At 38.5% G+C, this 19,740-nt stretch overlaps 1 protein-coding gene across 1 annotated transcript in view; it reads left to right on the top strand.

Annotated features, from left to right (window-relative positions):
• The window catches only part of elfn1a (extracellular leucine-rich repeat and fibronectin type III domain containing 1a), a 116,498-nt gene that overhangs the window by 80,252 nt on the left and 16,506 nt on the right, over positions 1 to 19,740 (top strand). Inside the window, exon 2 of the mRNA XM_077527503.1 lies at positions 1,358 to 1,416. The gene's annotated coding sequence lies outside the window, so the exon portion shown is untranslated. The remainder of the gene's footprint in view (positions 1 to 1,357; positions 1,417 to 19,740) is intronic.

The raw sequence follows: 19,740 nt of genomic DNA, 5'->3' as shown, positions 1-19,740 counted from the left end.
ATCAGTCCAGTTGCAGAAGGTTGATACATACATGCCGTTGAGAACATTCGCATGCATGCACGCATGGGCTTGCTACTCTTATATGGCGTTTTTCCACCGTATCGGTTCCACACCGAAGCGATAATTTTTGTCCCCGGATGTTAGTGTCTCCACGGGACTTTTCGGGGCCGAGCCGTTCCGCTGTAACAGCTGTTTAGAACCCTTTCGGCAGCAGTTCTGCAGCGCCGGTCGTCGGGGGACTAGCGGGGCCGTGACGTCACCTGTCGTCTGATTGGCCGACAGCAACGCCGCTGCCACCTCAAGCAACGCCGTGGCACACGCCCATTTCCTTGTTTTATGCGAGAGAGGCAGAAGCGCCCGCCGGTCTTCGCCAAAGTCATAAAAATACAGTATATACAATAAATAATAATGTTTTACAACGCTTAACTATATTTATAATTTAAAAGGTACTTGTGGATGGATTTGTAATGTTTGTGGTTTTATAAAAACATCGCGAGGCTGGTGGTGTGTTCCTATTTACTTGAATGAGAGCTCCAGCGGCCATTGTCCATTGACAAATAGCTTCGCGAGCTGGTTGTGAATCGCAATATTTCATCCATGGTGGTCTATATTATATTGTAAATATGGTTCAATGTTGGTGCGACTTGCCACTCGGGAAATGTGATCTCAGATCCGCACACAATGCAAGCTGGTTCAAATGTTGCCGCCCCCTTCTTGCCGTGCGCCAGTTGTAATGGAAAACCGGCGGTTGCGGTCTAGTGTGGTTGCATGAGATGTGGTGTGGTGTGGTACCCGGGCACGATGGAAAGGCGGCAATAGAGTGTGGTGTACCAGAGATGATCAACAGGGCACACCATCATGTAAACTCCTGCATACCTCCACAACCATCAATCATCCAAATAATCATCAGATATATTGAAAAGGGTTAACATTTACGACTGTTGGGCGTGACTATTTTCTGAGCAGATCGGGGAGGAAGAATCTATTACCACAGGATAATCGTTCAGGATAATCAGTTACAGACATCTGATAATCAGCCTGATTATCGGTATATGTGTACCTCGGTTATTGGCTACAGCGCAGAGTCCAGTGTCCAGGGTAGGATGGGTGCTTAATCATTCCAATGGCTTTCCGCAGTAATTTGTAAGTGTAGTTTCTCAGACAGTGTGTACTCCCTTGTTTTTGTATGTGGCCATTTGGACATCCCTGCTTTAAAGGAAATGGTTGGTTCTTGAACCTTGAAGGCACCATATACATATCAAGGTGATTTGCGTCCAAAAAAAGACTAAGACCAGTCTCATGACATCTCTCCTAAATCTTGCATTTAAATCCTCTTTGTGTCATTATTGTGTTGCAGGAGGCGGTACACATCTGGGATGCTCTGGTACATCGAGGACTTCCAAGCAGATTACCGAGGTAAATGTGAGGATTTTGGAGCTGCGCCTTGAGTCATCTGCCACTTTGCAATAACCAAAACAGCCCCCCAGTTCACCCCCACAACCCACGCTTTGCCCCCTCCTCTCTGAGAGGATCACACAGAATCCATGGCGTCAATGCACATGATATGTACAGTGGCAAAGACAAATCTTTCAAAAGGACATCATGTATCATCCTGTATGCTATCACTGTGTGTGGGGGGGGATTGTTGTTATTGTGCCCTGTTTACATTTATGGCAGCCATAGCAACCTCCATGTGCACTTACAAGAATAATTAAACTTAATGACAAAGGCAATACTATAAAAATGTATTGGGTTTCTGGGCCAGAGGATGAATAAAAACTCCCATTTTAAAAAATTAACTACTCTCCTCGGAACGTTCTCCCAAATTACGTATTCAGCAGAAAGATAAACACAAACAATGAAAAATCATCACTTTGTTTTATGTCCTCGGCATCATAAGGAAAGCTGAGCTGGAAATTAAACTGTCTGAACTTTTTAATGAAAAGCATGTATCTCCAAATTGGTAAATTATTCATTTATTTGCATTCTGTTTATTTTTATTTGCATTTTTTTTTATGTACAGTGGACACCTGCTATTTCCGGGGAATATTGATCAGGTATTTTCAAATATCGAGAGTCTGTGCAAAATTGATAGCCTGAAGATGACACAGTTACTCAGGGCTCAGGCAGTGACCAATCACAGCTCACCTGTTTTCTGAAGCTGAGCTGTGATTGGGCGTTACCTGAGACCTATGCAAACAGTGATGTCATTTTTACTTGACAGCAAGTGGCAAAATGGCCGGCTCCTGATACTGATAAAAACGGCTGAATTTTGCTGTTCAATTCATATTCCACTAACGCGATATTAACCAGAATATCGTATTTAGACTAGTGGGGCATAGAATATATTATTGGCCCAAAATTTTGGGGGGTTTGACTTCCTCTTTAATTAATTAAAAATCTTTTTCTTTTTTTTTTATTTAAAAGATGCAATTACATCGAATTGAACCAAATCAAACTTTTCGACTTTAAAATACTCGCATGTTTTTATTGTATGATGAAAACATTTAGGTACCAGGCCAAAAGATGAAGTTGAGAATTCTAGCTCAGATTTCATATTTACATGTAGATGTGTTCAACAACACAGGACAGCATCTTTTGCTTGAAGTTACTTGCTTTTTAAGAGCGCAAAAGCATTGGAATGGGCATTACTGAATTAACGTTAAGTGAATAACATTTCCTATTCCTACATACTGTAGCCTCTATCTGTTTGTGTTAGTTTCTGGAGCTTTTTCCATTCAGTCTCCTCTACAGGAGGTAAAATGCATGCTCTATTGGGTTAAGGTCTGTTGATTGACTTGGCCAGTATAAAACTTCCCACTTTTCACTCCTTCGTTGTGTTGGCAGTGTGTTTTTGGTCATTTATCTTGTTGCATGATGAAGCTTCTGATTATTCCGGTTGCATTTTTCTACAAGTTACTAGAAATAATGGCTTTGTAGAGTTCAGAATTCTTTCTGTTGCAATAATCACGAGTGACATGTCGGTTAAATGACAACAAGAAACTCATTGCATGATACCATCTCAAACTCAACCATATTGAAACGATCGTAATCACACTGGATCAAAGCAAATTCAGTTGTTCCACTTAAAAATCGAACCGTCCTTGAATCTTATCAGTGTTTAAATCCATCACCATCAAGCACATACTTAACACCATAGAGCTACGTTATAACTTTTATAGTTGGCAGTTAGTATAGAAATAATACAAAGTATTGAATTTGAAAAAGACACAGTTTAGTGGCTATTAATAGAATATCAGAATGACTGTAAAATCATGGGACTAAATGATGCCATTTATAGGCAGAACAAAGGGTGGGAAAAATGAACCCTGATAAAAAATTAAGGTTATGCACAATTTCCTCGGTGTAAAATAAAAGCACAATTGCCTGATGAGGATAAAGCGTGCTGACATCCGGCTGCCTCCCGCCCAGTCCATGTATAGATGCAGATAATTGTCTTGTTAAAGCGATAAAACTCCAGAATATTATGCCTGGTGTTCACCCCCAGCACAACACTTTATTGGGGGTACGTGTCCCCGACGCATGAATCATCATTGACTCACTCTTATAACCGGAACAACCTTTTCTTCATAAATGACTCACTCGTTACACGGACAATCAGTCGCAGTGCATCTTATCATTTCACCAACTTGACTTTATCTGATGCCAGAGTCGCCGTAGGACCCGGCGAGGCCGCGGGCGCGGACACGGCGTATAATTTGCGGCGAACAACAGCAGAACGAAAAGCCTGAAGAAGTGTGATTAACCAAGCTGTGTTGGAATAATAAAGACTCGTTTCACTCGCATTGTAATGAAAGCGGTGCTTCATCATCATCATGGAAATGAGCAGTGCTGCAGACACTCACAGAAACAGATCTGCATTTTAATACATTAATACTGCATTTTTTCTCTGCTCACTGACAATGTTAATCTATTTTTAAGTTTTAAGAGCGCGATTTGTTGTCCAAAGAAAAGGCTGAATCTCCAAGTTTGCTGTTTTTGTTTTTTGTTTTTCACGATCCAGCTTAATCACACACATGCACAAAATGTTGACATACTTAGTTTTCATTAATATGTTTTTAGTGCAAAATGGTCACACGGTGATTAAAAAGTAGAGGATCCTAAAAACATTTAAATCAATTCACCATTTATAAGAATAAAATGATAGATCTAAAAAAAATATATATATATATTTTTTTAAATCAACCAACATTTTGGCTTCATTTCTAATGTCAATACAGTTCTTGCTTTAGAGAGGGCAGCATTTGCTGAAAATTGGCTTGTGGCCCCAAAATTTCAATTTAAATTTAACTTTAAACTGTAATCTTGCTCTTACAAGGCATTGAAGTTGCCATACCTAGAGTCGTGCCCAAAATGTATTTTTTAAATTGCTTTGTTTGCTGATTTTTAATCAGCTATGTGACAGTCTAGCAGACCTTTCTGTCTGTTGTACTAAATTAATGTTGCCTTTGTTTGTAATCATTTAAGTTTCACCTGTAAGTTTGCGTCCCACATTTGTATTGTTTGGGAAAACTTGCCATAACGAAATAGCTCCTAAAAGTTTGAGTAAGTCCTGTAGTAAATGAGTGATAGCGAGAAAGTATCTTGTGCAGACAGCAATGACGCAACCAAATATGTAAACACCACTTCTTAATCTTAATGTCATACTCATTCAACCGAGGGGATTTTTGAAATCTAAATGCAAATGCTGGATGTAAGTAGATGAGCAAACAAGCAGGCTATTTATTTCTATCAGGAAGTCGAACGGAAACTGTGTGTGCTAATGAGGGATGAATTATGAAACGCATGACCATCCCATAAAGGGAGACAGACTTTAGTGTGTCGTAAAGCATTTAATACATGTTTATATCCGCCCATTGATTAAAGCGTTACTGGACTAGTGAAATGTTACGGCGCGGCTTGTTGGGATGCGGCGAGGCTCTTTACAGCATGTCGCCAGTGAAGGCCTCCGTGACAACTCGCGTGGTGCTTTAAGTGCCAAACGAGATGGACTTCGTTGATTGATGGTGATGCGGTGCAAGTGAGGGCAACGTTTAAATTTTTAGTTCAAAGCGAGTGCAAGGCCAAGCGCAAGGGGTCCTGTGGACGTCCATTTGGAAGAGTTATCTGAATGGATTAGAGCAGGGAGAAGTATGGATTAGTCCGGCACAGACACGGATCCCGCAGGACGATTCCAATTGGTGGCATCAAGTGATTGTAAAACATTACCGTGCTTGCCATTTATTGGGCTCTTTGCTCATCAATGGAATTGAAGCCATCCTCTGTGTTGGCCCCTTTTATCAATTCCTCTTTGTCGTGCTTAGCCTCCCAATACAGGCCATGCGTGTCTCGGCTGAAGCAATGTTGGATGGTTTACTATTCCGAAAACTGATTTTAATTATCATTTTAACAGCAGTTTACAAGTTCATGTCAACATGTTAAAGATGCGAACAGCACTGCTTTATGAGGGACACAGTTTGAAGTGTGGAGATATTTCAATTTACAGAATGTCATTTGAGAAATACTTAGAAATAAAACCATAATAGAATAGAGTATCAATATATTGAAGGTCAACCGGTGTTCCAGAACAGGTCACGGTTGCCAGTTGCCGTATGTGCCAAAGTAGCCGACATTCAATCAAGCTGACGCATGTTGTACAGTTGCCGTTTCTCTCTTGACACCCTCTCATGTCCATTTATATCCTGAAGACAGCTACTGTTTTTACAGGCATTGTTCTTCACAAGGTTAATTAGTTTGTATTGCGTACATGCCCACGTCCTTTCCCGCCAATCAGTGTTGAATTAATGCCGCTCTTCCTACGGTAGGACCTCATTCAAGGTTGCACCTGCTGACTTACGTTCCTGTAGCATTGATTCTCAAATGCTACTACTGACTCTGAGTCAGAGCACCTCAGAGCACCTTAACTCATTTACTCCCAATAACGTATCAATACGTTTTTTTTAATGTTCTAAGTGTCCCAAAGACGTATTTATACGTGTTTTGTTTTGTTTTTATGCTAGAGCATACAGAAGGCTTTGATGCAGCCTCTCAACTGCAAAGAACGGTTGCAGAAATGGTAGTTATTACACAAACGGCCAGCAGGTGGCAGCAGAGCAAAGGAGATCAACCAGGGCCATGTAGAAAAAAAAGCTAAATTACTTATAATTTTAAATTGATTTGTGGAAAACTGATTAAACTTATCTTTCTTCTAATGCTAATTGCTGCAAAACGGAAACAGATAGAAACATACTTTTTTTTTTTTACTGATGAAAGGAGAGACTTTAATCTTTCTTTTGATAGGTTCCATGATTTTATAGCAATCGAACACAATATTGTGTGGGCCTTGCAAAATCAGTCAAAATCCAGTAAAACAGCCGAGAGCGAACGGGACTGCTTCTGTGAAAATGGCTGGGAGTGAATGAGATTTAAGAAGAAACTGAGGATGAACAGGACAACTGCACCTATGAAAATGCACATGTTGACTGATCTCTTCTTTTTAGGAAAGTGCAACAGCGCTAGTTTGTTTTCTTTTTATGAAGCAACCACAATTAACAGCCTGAATTATTACACTATAACACCTAAAAACTTAAAACTGTGTATATTTCAACAACAGAATGGTCAACCAAACACATAATTTCATCCAATAAAAGTAGCTCAATGCTAACGTATCATGCAAATTGCCACCGATGGGCTGATTGAAACTAGCAAAACGTTACAGTAATTATAAACCTTCAAACAGCTGCTACTTTGACACAGAAGGAGCAGCAAGACATACAAACTGCACGCAACCATCCTCGCAGGCATTTACTTGCTCTGCTATGTGGAAACAGCAACAATTACTGAAGCTCGCAGTAGTTGGGGACCTTCCCTGCCTCTTCTCCATGCTCTGTATTAATTAAATTGCCTGTGCTCAATAAAGTTTGAGAAAGGCTTAACTAGACAACGTCATGGGACCTTTGATTAGATTCATTTGATATATCCCATAATGTCCTCTTTGCATCTTGCTATGCGAAAGGCAGTCATGATGGACGTGGATGAGAGCTGTGACAGGCAGCTGTTAGCCAATGCACTTCTCACTCCCAGATGATTTTTCATTTTAACTTCCATGTCACAGATAAAGGCGATTAATGAAATCCATGATGATTTTGCACACAAAATCCCAAACTTTTTCTGACACGTCCATCATTGCCTCCCATTGAGACACGGTCTCTTCAGCACCAATACAAGTGCTGTGCTAACACAAAGAAAGTGCATGTTAAGCGCACGTGGCCTTTTCGGAGGACACGCTCGGGCGTGTTCTTTCGCGATAACAAAGGGAGGTAATTGAGGCTTTGCTCCATCGCCTGCAGGATTAGAAAGGTGAGGTCGGTCACCTTTAAAGAAGAAGGATCTCGGACCATCTGCTTCAGTTTCCACTGCCGTAGTTTGAAATACCTTTCACGTCTCATTTTGGATTCATGAATGTATTTGACATATTGTTATTTGTGCAGAACAGGACTGAATAAGAAGTTAACGAGTCGAAATAATGCCCATGAATGTATGTTTTCTTCGTTCATCATGAAAAAGTAGTCAGGTTATTCGCTCTGCCAAGTTTAACTCTGTAGACCTTGTAGTCCTCTTAAGTTCCACTGCTGGGTCCGGTGGTCCGGTCTGAATCACCAGCTGATCCCGCCTATAAACAATGACACCTGCTACCCCGCAAAGTAACGGGTCGATAGGATCTTTCAGGGATTTATGCCATACTATTTGAAAGAATTCACTTGAAAGGACGTAATTTACAAGACACAAAATGGCTCACGTCAAAAGTTGAATTTACAGCACAGTGAATTTTCAAACTTTTCACATCAAGTATATCAAACGAATTCCTAAAAAGTATCTTATAGTGAATATTGTTGTCAGCCACTGTAACATTATGCACAGTTTCAACATTAACACACTCCATAGAGGTCAATTTAAACTGCACTTAATGACTCAATTAAACTGTATTTTCACATTTTTTAAATATAAATTGTACCCAAATAAATGTTTGAAAACAAACAATTCTAAAAGCCTAAAAGCAAATGTTATGTACAGTATTTTCCGCACTATAAGGCGCACCTCATTATAAGGCGCACCTTCAATGAATGACATATTTTAAAACCTTTTCCATATATAAAGCGCTACAGTCGAGGCTGGGGTTACGTTATGCATCCATTAGATGGTGCTGCGCTAAAGGGAATGTCAACAAAACAGTCAGATAGGTCAGTCAAACTTTATTAATAGATTACAAACCAGCTTTCTGACAACTCCAAAATGAATAAACAGCTGTTTTATTATTTTCTCTGAGGTAAAGTATTAGTATTAGCTAGCGATCCAAGATGGCGCGATCTTCTGCACATGCACGTCGATCGTGCAGGGTCACCGATAGCGTCTTGACAGCGAGACCTGTTGTGGCTCAATATTGATCCATATATAAGGCGCACTGGATTATAAGGCGCATGGTCAGCTTTTGAAAACATTGAAGGCTTTTAGGTGCGCCTTATAGTACGGAAAATACGGTACTTAGAAGTTAAATACAATTTAACTGCACTTAACAAGTAAGTTACTGGATGTAAAAAATAAAAAAAGTTTAAGATGCAATATCAGTATGGGCAGTTTAATTGAGTGTGCCACTGAATGTACTGACCTGTGTTTTTGTTGTTTAGATTTCTGTTTGGTTTAGTCTCATGTTGTCATGTGGTTAATGTTTTATCCTGTTCGGTAGGTCTTTTGTTCCAGCGGTCAAACGTTGTGTCTTCTAATCAGCTCCCTCAGCCACTCGTGTCTTGTGTCCAGGTGTTCCTCGTTGTCTTGTTTGTTCGCTTGTACTGTATTAATGCTACATTCGAGGAAGGTGGGAAGTTGGACATATCCCACTTGGCTTCTTTCAGTTCCAATCTCAAAGTGTTCAAGGTGAAAAGAACAAAACAAAGACGGATGATTCTGATAAATTCTTTGTTGTGGTTAACACAGTCAATCCAAATCATGTTGGGATATGTGGAGTTATTTACTTCAAATAACTCGATGTAATAAATAAATAGATAAATAAATACATTTAGAATTGTGAAAATTATGTTTTCCCATTCAGTCTTTGTCTCTACGGAGGTCCTATTGTCGATTGGCGTCAAATTGATGCCTGCTGGTGATGTCGGGGGTCCTTTTTTCTTATTTCTTTTTGGGGGAAAAGGCCGACTTGTCACTCTCCTCGAATGTGGCATTAGTTTCCTGGTTTCTTTCTGTCTTTAGCGGTTCATTGTTCGCATTTTCTGCCAGATAATTTTTGAAAATCAGTTAACACTAGGTTTATGCAACCCGAATAAGACCATGTACACACGTACCAGGGTAGAAAAAACCTTGCGACACTAGCACCATGTTTGTAGAAAAGAAAACATCAGCTAACCGCATGAATGCGTTTTTAAGTACATTCATAACAATGCCAGTCCTTAAGGTGGCAACAGTTCCCAACATCCTATCCAATCAGAATAGGCATACTCTTCTGTCTGGCGACGTCAGTTCCACAAATTGGAATGACAATGAGGTGCATGCCAAGCTTCTAGGCGGCAGTAGTTATTTATTTATTTAAAAAAAAAAAAAAAAACTAGTAAAAAGACAATCTCTGTGAGCACATCATAAATGGCGCAGAGAGGAAAACCAAGAGTTATTTAAAATACAACATTTTAAAAAGCTTCACTTGTCTTTTGTAACAACTTTTTTTTCTTCATTCACCCACCCAATCACACACACATACAAACATGGTCTCCCAGGTGGGGAAGCGATACCACGCCACCTTCTTGTATGTTTGTTTGTTTGTTTGTTTGTTTCAAGAATTTGAAGACGTAAACTCTGGACAGACACACGTGGATCCGGGGATATTTGAAGAGTTTTTGGAAACCTTCGTTTTTTAATAGAAAAAAAATAATCCTTGCGGACGTGTGGATTGTAGGGCAAAATGCAGAAAAAAGTATCTCCCGTTTGCAAAAACACGCCTACATGTAAACAGGGCCTGTGTATTCCCGGTTAAATGCACTTTTAAAAGTGCACCAGCTAAACAAGCATGTTCATTAGGCGCCATTTATTAAAATAACAGACAGCAACAGGCGATGTCAACGAGGAGCATCTGTTAAAGAGAGGCCGTTATCTCTTTATGGAGGATTTGCATCTTGCGTGCTCTTGATTAAACCTGTCATTAAGTAAGCTCGTTTGCATCTTTACATGGAGAGTGGCGATTCAAATGCAATCCGCCAGATGCGAGGCACAAACGCGGCACACATTAGTTAGACGCGCCTTGCGCTCTTCTTTTCTGAGCAACATTTTCTCACAGGTCTTTGTTACATCTGCAAAGCAAATACTGTGCTCGCGTGCGGCACGTTGGAGTTTTCAAATGGAAACGTGGCAATAAAAATGCTAATTTTGATTCAATGCGATCAGAGCCCTGCGTGTCAGAGGATCTCATCTAAAGTCCATTAGTATTTGGAGGATTTATGTTGCACCCTGCACCCTAACAGGGATAAAAGTCCTCACAGCGGTGAATCAGTCAGCTTGTGATGAGATCTCAAGTTGTTCGGTGCGGCGCACAAAAAGAATTTTGACTCTTATTTTACACTCAAGTAGCAGCTCTCTATTATGTCTTTTTGGACCCTGAGGGAGTGTGCCCTGTAAGAAACAATAACGCTCATGTCAAGATGGAGACACTTTTATTTCGCAAGGAAAAGGTGCTTCTGGTTTTCCACTTGCCCACTCCAGTTTATGTCATTCAGTAGCAACGGGATTGTTAGACTATTTATTTCCCCTCCATGGGTGATTTGATTCGCTGCCACTTTCTCCATCTGACGCGACTTCATTTGTCGAAAGGAGGAATCTCGAAAGTCGGCAGAGTGGTCTAGTGGCCTCACAGTTCTGAGGATGCGGGTTCCAGCCTTTGAGTTGGCATGTAGGCTACTTTTTATTTTATTTTTTCTGGTTTCCTTCCATATTATGAAAAAAAAAGGTGTTTGGTTCATTGAAGACTCTAAGTAGGTGAGAATGTTGTTGTTGTTTTTGTTGTTGTTGTTGTTTTTTTTCTGTGTGTGCTCTCTGATTGGCTGGCAACAAATCCAACATATCCACCTCTTGCCCAAAGTCAGTTGGGATAGGCTCCAGCTCACCTCTGAGAAAAATGGATGGATTGAAATTTACAAGGCGCATGCCAGAGAAACAGGTGGTGCTTTAAATAGTAATTAACATAAGGCCATATTAGCCGATCAGAAGCCAGAGGAAAGTATTTTCCTGGAGAAGGTGCAATCACAAAAATGGGGAATTGATTATCTGCATACTTTGGTAGTAATAAAAATCTATTTTAGTTAAAACTAAGAACAACTTAACTGACTCACCCTGAGGAAGGAAAAATGAAATGTATGTTCAAATTTATATATTTTGCATTAAATAATTTTCCATACACGTTCTATAGCCTCCTGACTACCAGCAATTCAATTTTGTCCTCTGTAGTGGAGCTTTTTAAACCTGAATATCTCATACCCAGTGCATCCAATTGAATTAACTCCTTTGTTTGTCTGTGCTCTATAGAGGACATTCAGATCTTTCCAATGATACCAAATGTGTAGGGGTGGGGCTTTCCTACCTTTGATTACATCATAAAAGAAAATGGCTTCCCTCAGTGCAAGCACTTTTTAGGGAAGAGGAAGAGTAAGTGTACTGTATAACACTTTTTATTGAACAAATTTAAGCTTTAAATATTGTTAGCATGTTTTCCATAAGACTCTTAGGAACACATTAAAGTATTGCTTGAATTATTTTAACTGTATATGAGCCTAGCATTTAAGTTTAAAAAATGTCCTCTGTAGTGGACACATCATAGTTTAAAACTAAAAACTATTTTTTTTTTCAAAAATTTCTTTTGCAGTATTCCAGTTACTTCACAGAGATTGGGGAATGTCAAAATAAACATGATTGGACAATATATTTTTTTTCTTGGTAGTCAGGAGGATATCACTTTTCCTCTTAGAATCTCCGGTGAGCTGCAGCAATGTCAGCTGACCAATGGACAATTTACAGCCTTGAATGAACCCAACATCAGAATCGGCCAAGTATGTTGTACGAAATAGTATGAAATATGTATGAAATTTATCTCTGCTGTAGTGCTACAGCATGTGGGAGTAAACCTTGAATTTCAAAATTGTGACAAAGACATTCTTGCCACTGTCATTGTGCTCTAATTACACAAATATGATGTACTGTAAATCAAAAGCATTTTCATCAAGGGTATAGAAAAAAAGACTCATGATGTTGTCATGTATCCACTCCAGGGCTCCTTTTCTAGCCAGCAGGCATCAATTGCACTTGATGCAAACATCTCAATTTCCAGTCAAAGTGCTGCTGCAGCAGCTTTCGCCGGCTCCCTTATTTCTCCAGTGTTTAATACAGATATGCATTATCTTCAAAGTGCACCACACGACTCTCAGAGAGGGATGAAGACATCAAACAGACATTAGTCTCGCCGATGTCAATATGATTTGTTGCCGTTCCTCCCGCACATTGGGGTGAAAATGGAAACCACACGTTCGGACTCTGAAATGCAAGTGACAGCCGCCGTGAAGAACTTTCAAGGATAGCTACTCTGTGTCACTCAGACATCTCTCTCCCTTTTGATTGAAAGTGGCAACCCTCATGCTTTTGTCAGCTTTCTACTGGTTCCAACCCGCATTCCATTTTCATCAACAATTGGCTGTGTCAGGGTTGCGCAAGGTCAGCTTCCGCTAACAAATTATTTAGACCTGAACTTCACCAAAGTCTTGTAATGTCAATGTCATATTTTTTGCTGTACCTCCAGTCAGAGACTCGGATAAAGGTAAAATGTTAAAAAATAATAAATAAATACAATAAATAAAAAAACTGCAACTGTTACTAAAAAAGAACACAATGTCAAGGCAGGGTGAGCATGTAACGCATTCCATTCAATGAGCATCTTGTGTTAATTAACCAAGAGGATGTTTCCATGGCATTCATTGGCGTTTCTCTCAATGGCAAACAATGGAAGTCTTTTTATTTATGTGCATTGGAATGTTGTTCACATGCATAGGGAATTTTTTGTAACTAATTACTACTTTCGTGACAGTGTTAGATCTTATGTTGGCTTATTGATTTTTCTAATTTAATTAGGACATGCATGAGTAACTATTCAGCCACACACAATTCCCCTCTCTCATCAATTTTTTTCTGACAATATCCACACATGGACAAAATTGTTGGTACCCTTCTGTTACTGGAAGAAAAACAAGAAGAAAAGATGGGGGGGGGGGGGGGAAGTAATAGTAGAAATTTTTGGAAAATTAGTGCTATCAAATTTAAAACATTAACTCACCGATTCATCACAAAAAAAATATTGCATTAATCATGTATTAAGGCAGATTAATCACATTATTAAATTTATTAAATTAAGGTTGTGTTCGAGCACTACATGCATAAAAGTGAAGAATCTAAAAATTTTTTGCATATGACATTCAGAATATTTGTTCATGTCAAAATGCTGGGGTCATTTTTTTCCCATTTTAAATTATGCAAGCAATTGTTGAAGATGTCCTCAAAACATTTAATGACGAAAGAATTTACATATAACAGCTGCTCTTCAAATTTGGCGGTCAGAAAATGTTGATAAAAAGCCTTTTTAGGTGATTATTTGTGATTAATCAAAATTCTATGACATGATTAATTGACAGCTCTTAAAAGAAAAAAAAAAAAAAAAAATTACCAAAAGAAATCAGACATAGCTTTGGAATTGAGGTTCAACAGAATTAACGTGTAAATAAGTTGTTGTTTTTTATGTTTTAAGTGTCCCAAAGACGTATTTATACGTGTTTTTTTTTTGTTTGTTTTTTATGCTAAAGCATACAGAAGGCTTTGATGCAGCCTCTCAACTGCAAAGAACGGTTGCAGAAATTGTAGTTATTACACAAACGCCCAGCAGGTGGCAGCAGAGCAAAGGAAATCAACCAGTGCCATCTAGAAAAAAACGCTAAATTGCTTACAATTGTAAATAGATTTGTGAAAACTGATGAAACCTAGCTATATTGTAATGCGAATTGTTGCAAAACGGAAACAGACAGAAACATACTTTTTTTCCTGATGAAAGAAGAGACTTTCATCTTTCTTTTGATAAGTTCCATGCTTTTATAACAATTGAACACAATATTCTGTGGGCCTTGCAAAATCAGTCAAAATTCAGTAAATCAGCCGGGAGCGAACGGGACTGCTTCTGTGAAAATGGCTGGGAGGGAATGAGTTTTAAAAATGCATTTATTTATTTATTTAAATTTAATTATAATTATAAAAAAAAAAAAAAAAAAAAAAAAAAAAAAAAAGGAAAACTCATGAAACAGGCCTGGGCAAAAATCATGGTAGCCGAGAAAAGATTGAAAAATAAAAAAATAAAAATAAAATAAAAGCTCTTAAGGACATATTCAAACAAGGTGTGTCCACTCATTTGCGACACAGGCGTCTTCAAACTTGGAACCCGCCACTCAGCCTATTTATAGTTACTGCACAGTTTGGTGCGTACAACACTAAACATTAGGGGTGTGCCAAAAAATCGATTCATAAAAGAATCGAGATTCTCATTTATTAATCGAATCGAATTGATATTAATATCCAAAAATCGATTTTATTTAAATTAGAAATGAAGAAGAGGGGGGAAAGGCAGTTGTAGCCCACATGCTGTATTTGTGGAAACAGGCACTTAGAATACAAAATTAATAACTGTTTAAGCAAAAAAAAGACACTTTAATGTCTCTATTTGTCATTTTGTCTTGCAAAGCAGACTGGAGTAGATCATGACAATGTTGTGCATATCTGTAAATTGAAGCAGAAATCATTTGTCAATCAAATCATTTTGAATCAAAACCGTTTGAATTGAGAATCGAAAATCAATTCTGAATCGAACCGTACACCCAAAAATCGTAATCGAATCGAATCGTGAGACAGTCAAAGATTCCCAGCCCTACTAAACATTGACCAGAAGAAGCACAATGTTTGATTTTCACTGGTTCATTCTCATTAAATTTCAGTTATTGTTCTTCTTTGTTTTAGAAAAATTTTCATTAACAGATGGATACATGGAAATGTTGTCAACATGTGCACGTAAACAACATTTTTCAGGCTAAAACACTCTCACTGTCAGGGGTGATTGCACCACCTGTGCTTTGGCATGTGCGCCCTACAGCCTGCAAATGTGCATTTGTTTTTATTATTATTTCAATATTTTGAGCACCGGGGACTCGTAGCTAGTTAGTCTCCCTGTGCTTGGACGTTTTGTGAATTCCAAATTTCTGAAAACATGCTTGTTGGAGTCATTCAAACTTTCCATGTCCAGGTGTGAATGAATGGTTGTGGATATGTGTCACGTGACCTGTCGAGGGTGTGTCAGTCTTCTCACCCAAAGGCTCCAGCTCATAGATGGATGGATAATACTTTATAAGACAGAGGCAAAAGACGAGACAATATGATGAAAACAGCAAGTACTTATCTTGCTCCTCTTTTTTAATGTTATGCAATTTTCTTGTGCCTTATGATAAAAAGATATCCATTCAGCAAATATAACATCTCTCTAATTTGAAATTTGGCCATAAGAAGGTGGCTGTTGGATCCACTGAGATGGATGCATTTCAACTCTTTGCTCTTTAAGTTTTGCCTTCGTCAGCAGCCGAAATCATTGTTGCCAAATGCTTTAGCTCGGAGGCAAAAAAGGAACGTGCCGAGTTGATGGTCAGTTGATGGCCTGGAAAATTGCGTTTAAACCTCTGGGTGTTATTGCCACTCATATCTTAAGTCTCCAAAGTGCAGGATTAAATTAAACTCCTGCGTTGCTCTGCTGTGTGCTTGATGAATGCTCAACACAGCTCACTTACTTCCGTCTCCTGTGCACCATGTTGTTGGTTTTTGTTGTTTTCTTTGAAATGCAATTTGCAATCACGCTTTTTTTTTTAAACAATTTAAAACTACCCAGATTTCTCAACATACTTTGTCCAAAATACCCCAAAGATATTGCATTACAGCACACTTTCCACAAAGTTTTTTTTCTTCCTATAGGCCAAGTAACTTACATAGAGTAATGACGATTACCGTATTTTCCGCATTATAAGGCGCACCTTCAATGAACGAATATTTTTTAAACTGTTTCCATATATAAGGCGCACCGCATTATAAGGCGCACCTTCAATGAATTACATATTTTAAAACTTTTTCCACATATAAGGCGCTACAGTAGAGGCTGGGGTTACGTTATGCATCCATTAGATGGTGCTGCGCGAAAGGGAATGTCAACAAAACAGTCAGATAGGTCAGTCAAACTTTATTGATAGATTACAAACCAGCTTTCTGACAACTCCATTCACTCCCAAAATGAATAAACAGCAGTTTTATTATTCTCTCTGAGGTAAATTATTAGTATTAGCTAGCGATCCAAGATGGCGGGATCTTCTGCGCATGCGCTTCACCGATCGTGCAGGGTCACCGATAGCGACCTGCTGCGGCTCAATATTGATCCCTATATAAGGCGCACTGGATTATAAGGCGCATGGTCAGCTTTTGAAAAAATTGAAGGCTCTTAGGTGCGCCTTATAGTGCGGAAAATACACTCAATAGAAAGTTTCAAATAACGTGCTGCACGTTGTGCTGTGCATGCCTTGGCCATCTCGGGCCAGTATAATACAGATACAGAGACACACGAGGACGTGTCAAGTCTGACTAAGTAAACTGCTGCAATATTAATCATTTTTCACAGAGTAAAGAATAAATTATGTGTTCTTATTTTGTCAATCTACGTGTTTTGTTCCATCATTTTTATGTTAGCATCATGCACTATTGTATCCAAGCCATTAAAAAGCCATTCACTCACAAACACATACACATGCATGTGCACGCACACACACTGTTGTCCTTCATAGATGCAGCATGGATGGATGCCATTTGCAGTGGCTTGTTGTCTTGATAGAGGTGTCACTCAAAGTTGGGTTTGGCTTCATGATGAGATTTTTTTTCTCGCCCTTGTCTCAGCTCCAACCGCTGCTGAAGGACTTTGTATCCAGTGAAGAACAATAAAATGAGATATTGGGAACGTACAGGAGGGATGGCGTGGGGTGCGAAGTCATTTAAAGTTTTACAAAGTATGACGCCTAAGTGGAATACCAAGTAGCGAACGCGCAGAGAGGAGGTTTGCAGTTACAAATGCACATTTCTTGTCCAACCTTTGCTCCCAAGACTCTAATTACGCCCTCAACCAAAAAAAACAAAACCAAAAAAAAAGCATCCATCACTAGAAATTCTGCTGGAACGCAGCATCAGCATTAAATGAGAGCAGCCCCACGCCTCACTAATACTTACTGCTAATTACCAGCAACCTGTGCCAATTAGCATCAGTGAGGTGTTATTTGGCACACACAAATGTTAAAGTAGGCCATTACATTAACAAGATCGAGATAAATAAACGACGTATTTGCACTGCCGCTTCATTTCAGGATATTCAAATTGAAGCAATCCAAATGTTTGTGAATGTTCATTCCGAAAAAGCATATTGCTGCGGTAACACATTTTGAACATTAGCACCGCACTGAAAGAGAGGAAAATAAAATGTTGATCTTAAATATCGATGAAAATAAAATGTAGGCTATTGCGCATAAAAGTTACCGTACATTTAAATTGTATCTGAATAAAAGTTTTCAAACTACTCTAAACAATTAAATGCAAATTAGAGGTGGAATGAAAACAAATTTCAATCAGAAAATTGGTTTTGATTTAAAAGACGTGAGTACATAGAATCAAATCAAATCATTCCATTTTATAACATACAGTTCCTGAATACTGTACCATTAACAATATTGTCACATATTTGAATATTATTCATTATAATAACATGTCCACTTTATTCCTGAGGGCTCTCATGGATAAACAATTCTGTTCCCAACTTCCGGTCATAATTTTTCCATTTGATTTTATGTTATTGATATTATTGATATTGATATTCTATACATATGGCAGACATGACACTATTATTAAACATCTGAATTTATTAGAAAGTTTACAGCAATATTTCATTTGGATTATGCGTAAGCGTTTGTCATTAAGCTAATGAGCGCCTTTGGAAAGGTTTGCATCGGTTGAAGTTGCTTGCATAAATTTGGGTAAAGATTAATTGCAGTTTATGACGTCAAGTTGTGTGAAGCTTTACATTAAGTGTTAGACTACCCTGGCAGGAGATGTAGTTAACATGCAGTGAGAAGGCGTGGCTTAAGCTGAAAAAGAGTGTCCAACCTCTATTCACAAAATGCAAGCAACTTTGTTATTGTGTAAGTACTGTTACGCCTCAGAGCTTTTGAAATTTCTCATTGCCAACGGCGTTCAGTAAAAATGTGAATGTACAGCACATTGTCGCTGGCTTCTTTTTTATGTCATCTTACTACCCTACTACATTAGCAGGAAGCTAAAACTGCACCTTTACAATTTACCAGCGCGTTGTCGACATTTCAATCGTGATACATCGAGGTGCAGTTGTTGGACCCGTGTGGGTCGGTGATGAAGCGGTCGTCTCCCAACCCTGAGATCGTGGGTTTGATCCCAGGCCAGTGTGATGTCAAAGTATCCTAAAGAGCAAGATAGAGAAACCCCAGTTGCTCCTGATACCCTGTCATCAGTAGTCACGGCCCTCGACTCTAGGGCAGGGGTGTCCAAACTTTTGCATTTGAGGGCCACATCAAGAAAATCAGAAGGACGCAAAGGCTACATAATGTTATGAAGAGAAATTGTGTTTAGTCCTAAAAAATTGTACAAATAATTTATTTGTGCTTTTGCATATTTAGAAAAATGCTACAGTATATAACCAATTTATTTCTAATATGGCAGTATAGTTTTGGATTTTTTCATTTTAGTTTTTATTTTGTTTTGAGGTTTTTTTTGTATTGTTTTTTTAGTTAGTTTTATTTAGTTTTCAGGGTGGTTCTGTTATTTTTTTTATTAGTTTTAGTTCTTTAATAAATGCTTAGTTTTAGTTTAGTTAGTTTCAGTATTAGTTTTTTTTATGTGTATTACTTGTGCGCAATATTTAAAAAACACCATGGGCGCGACGTCATTATTACGGTTTATATCAAAATAAATCACAAAAAATTCACATTTAAAATCATCCCCAAAGGCTCATGTATTTAATTACCAAAGACTAAAACGAAGGACATTTTTCCTATAATTATAGTTAGTTTTATTTTAGTTAGTTTTGTAAACATAAAATGTAGTTTCAGTTAATTTTCTTCTTTAAAAAGCATCTTCGTTTTTATTTTATTTTGTTAACAAAATTGTTTTTTGAATTTTTGTTTTTTCATTAGTTTTAGTTAACTAAAATAACCTTTAATAGCACCGATGTTTTTCGACACCTTCCCTTCTTACTTTGACCATCTCCAAACATTTTTGTTTTTATTTTATTTGAACTGCCAAATGCCATTTTTAGCATATGTGGCGGGCCACTAAAAAATGGACGGCGGGCCGCAAATGGCCCTCGGGCCGTAGTTTGGACACACCTGGTCTAGGGCTACATTTACACTGCTCAATTGTGATTTTTTATTAATTTTTTTTGGTTATTCGATTTCTTTGAGTAAGCGTTCACATTACTTATCAATTGCGACCCCAGCCTGCCTGCTGTGTGAACGTTATGCGTCCGCAAATTGACCCGCATGCGCAAAAGAAGATCGC

Source organism: Festucalex cinctus, chromosome 1 (genome assembly GCF_051991245.1).
Source record: "Festucalex cinctus isolate MCC-2025b chromosome 1, RoL_Fcin_1.0, whole genome shotgun sequence".
Classification (NCBI taxonomy): Eukaryota; Metazoa; Chordata; class Actinopteri; order Syngnathiformes; family Syngnathidae; genus Festucalex; species Festucalex cinctus.
This window is presented reverse-complemented; position numbering and strand designations above follow the sequence as displayed.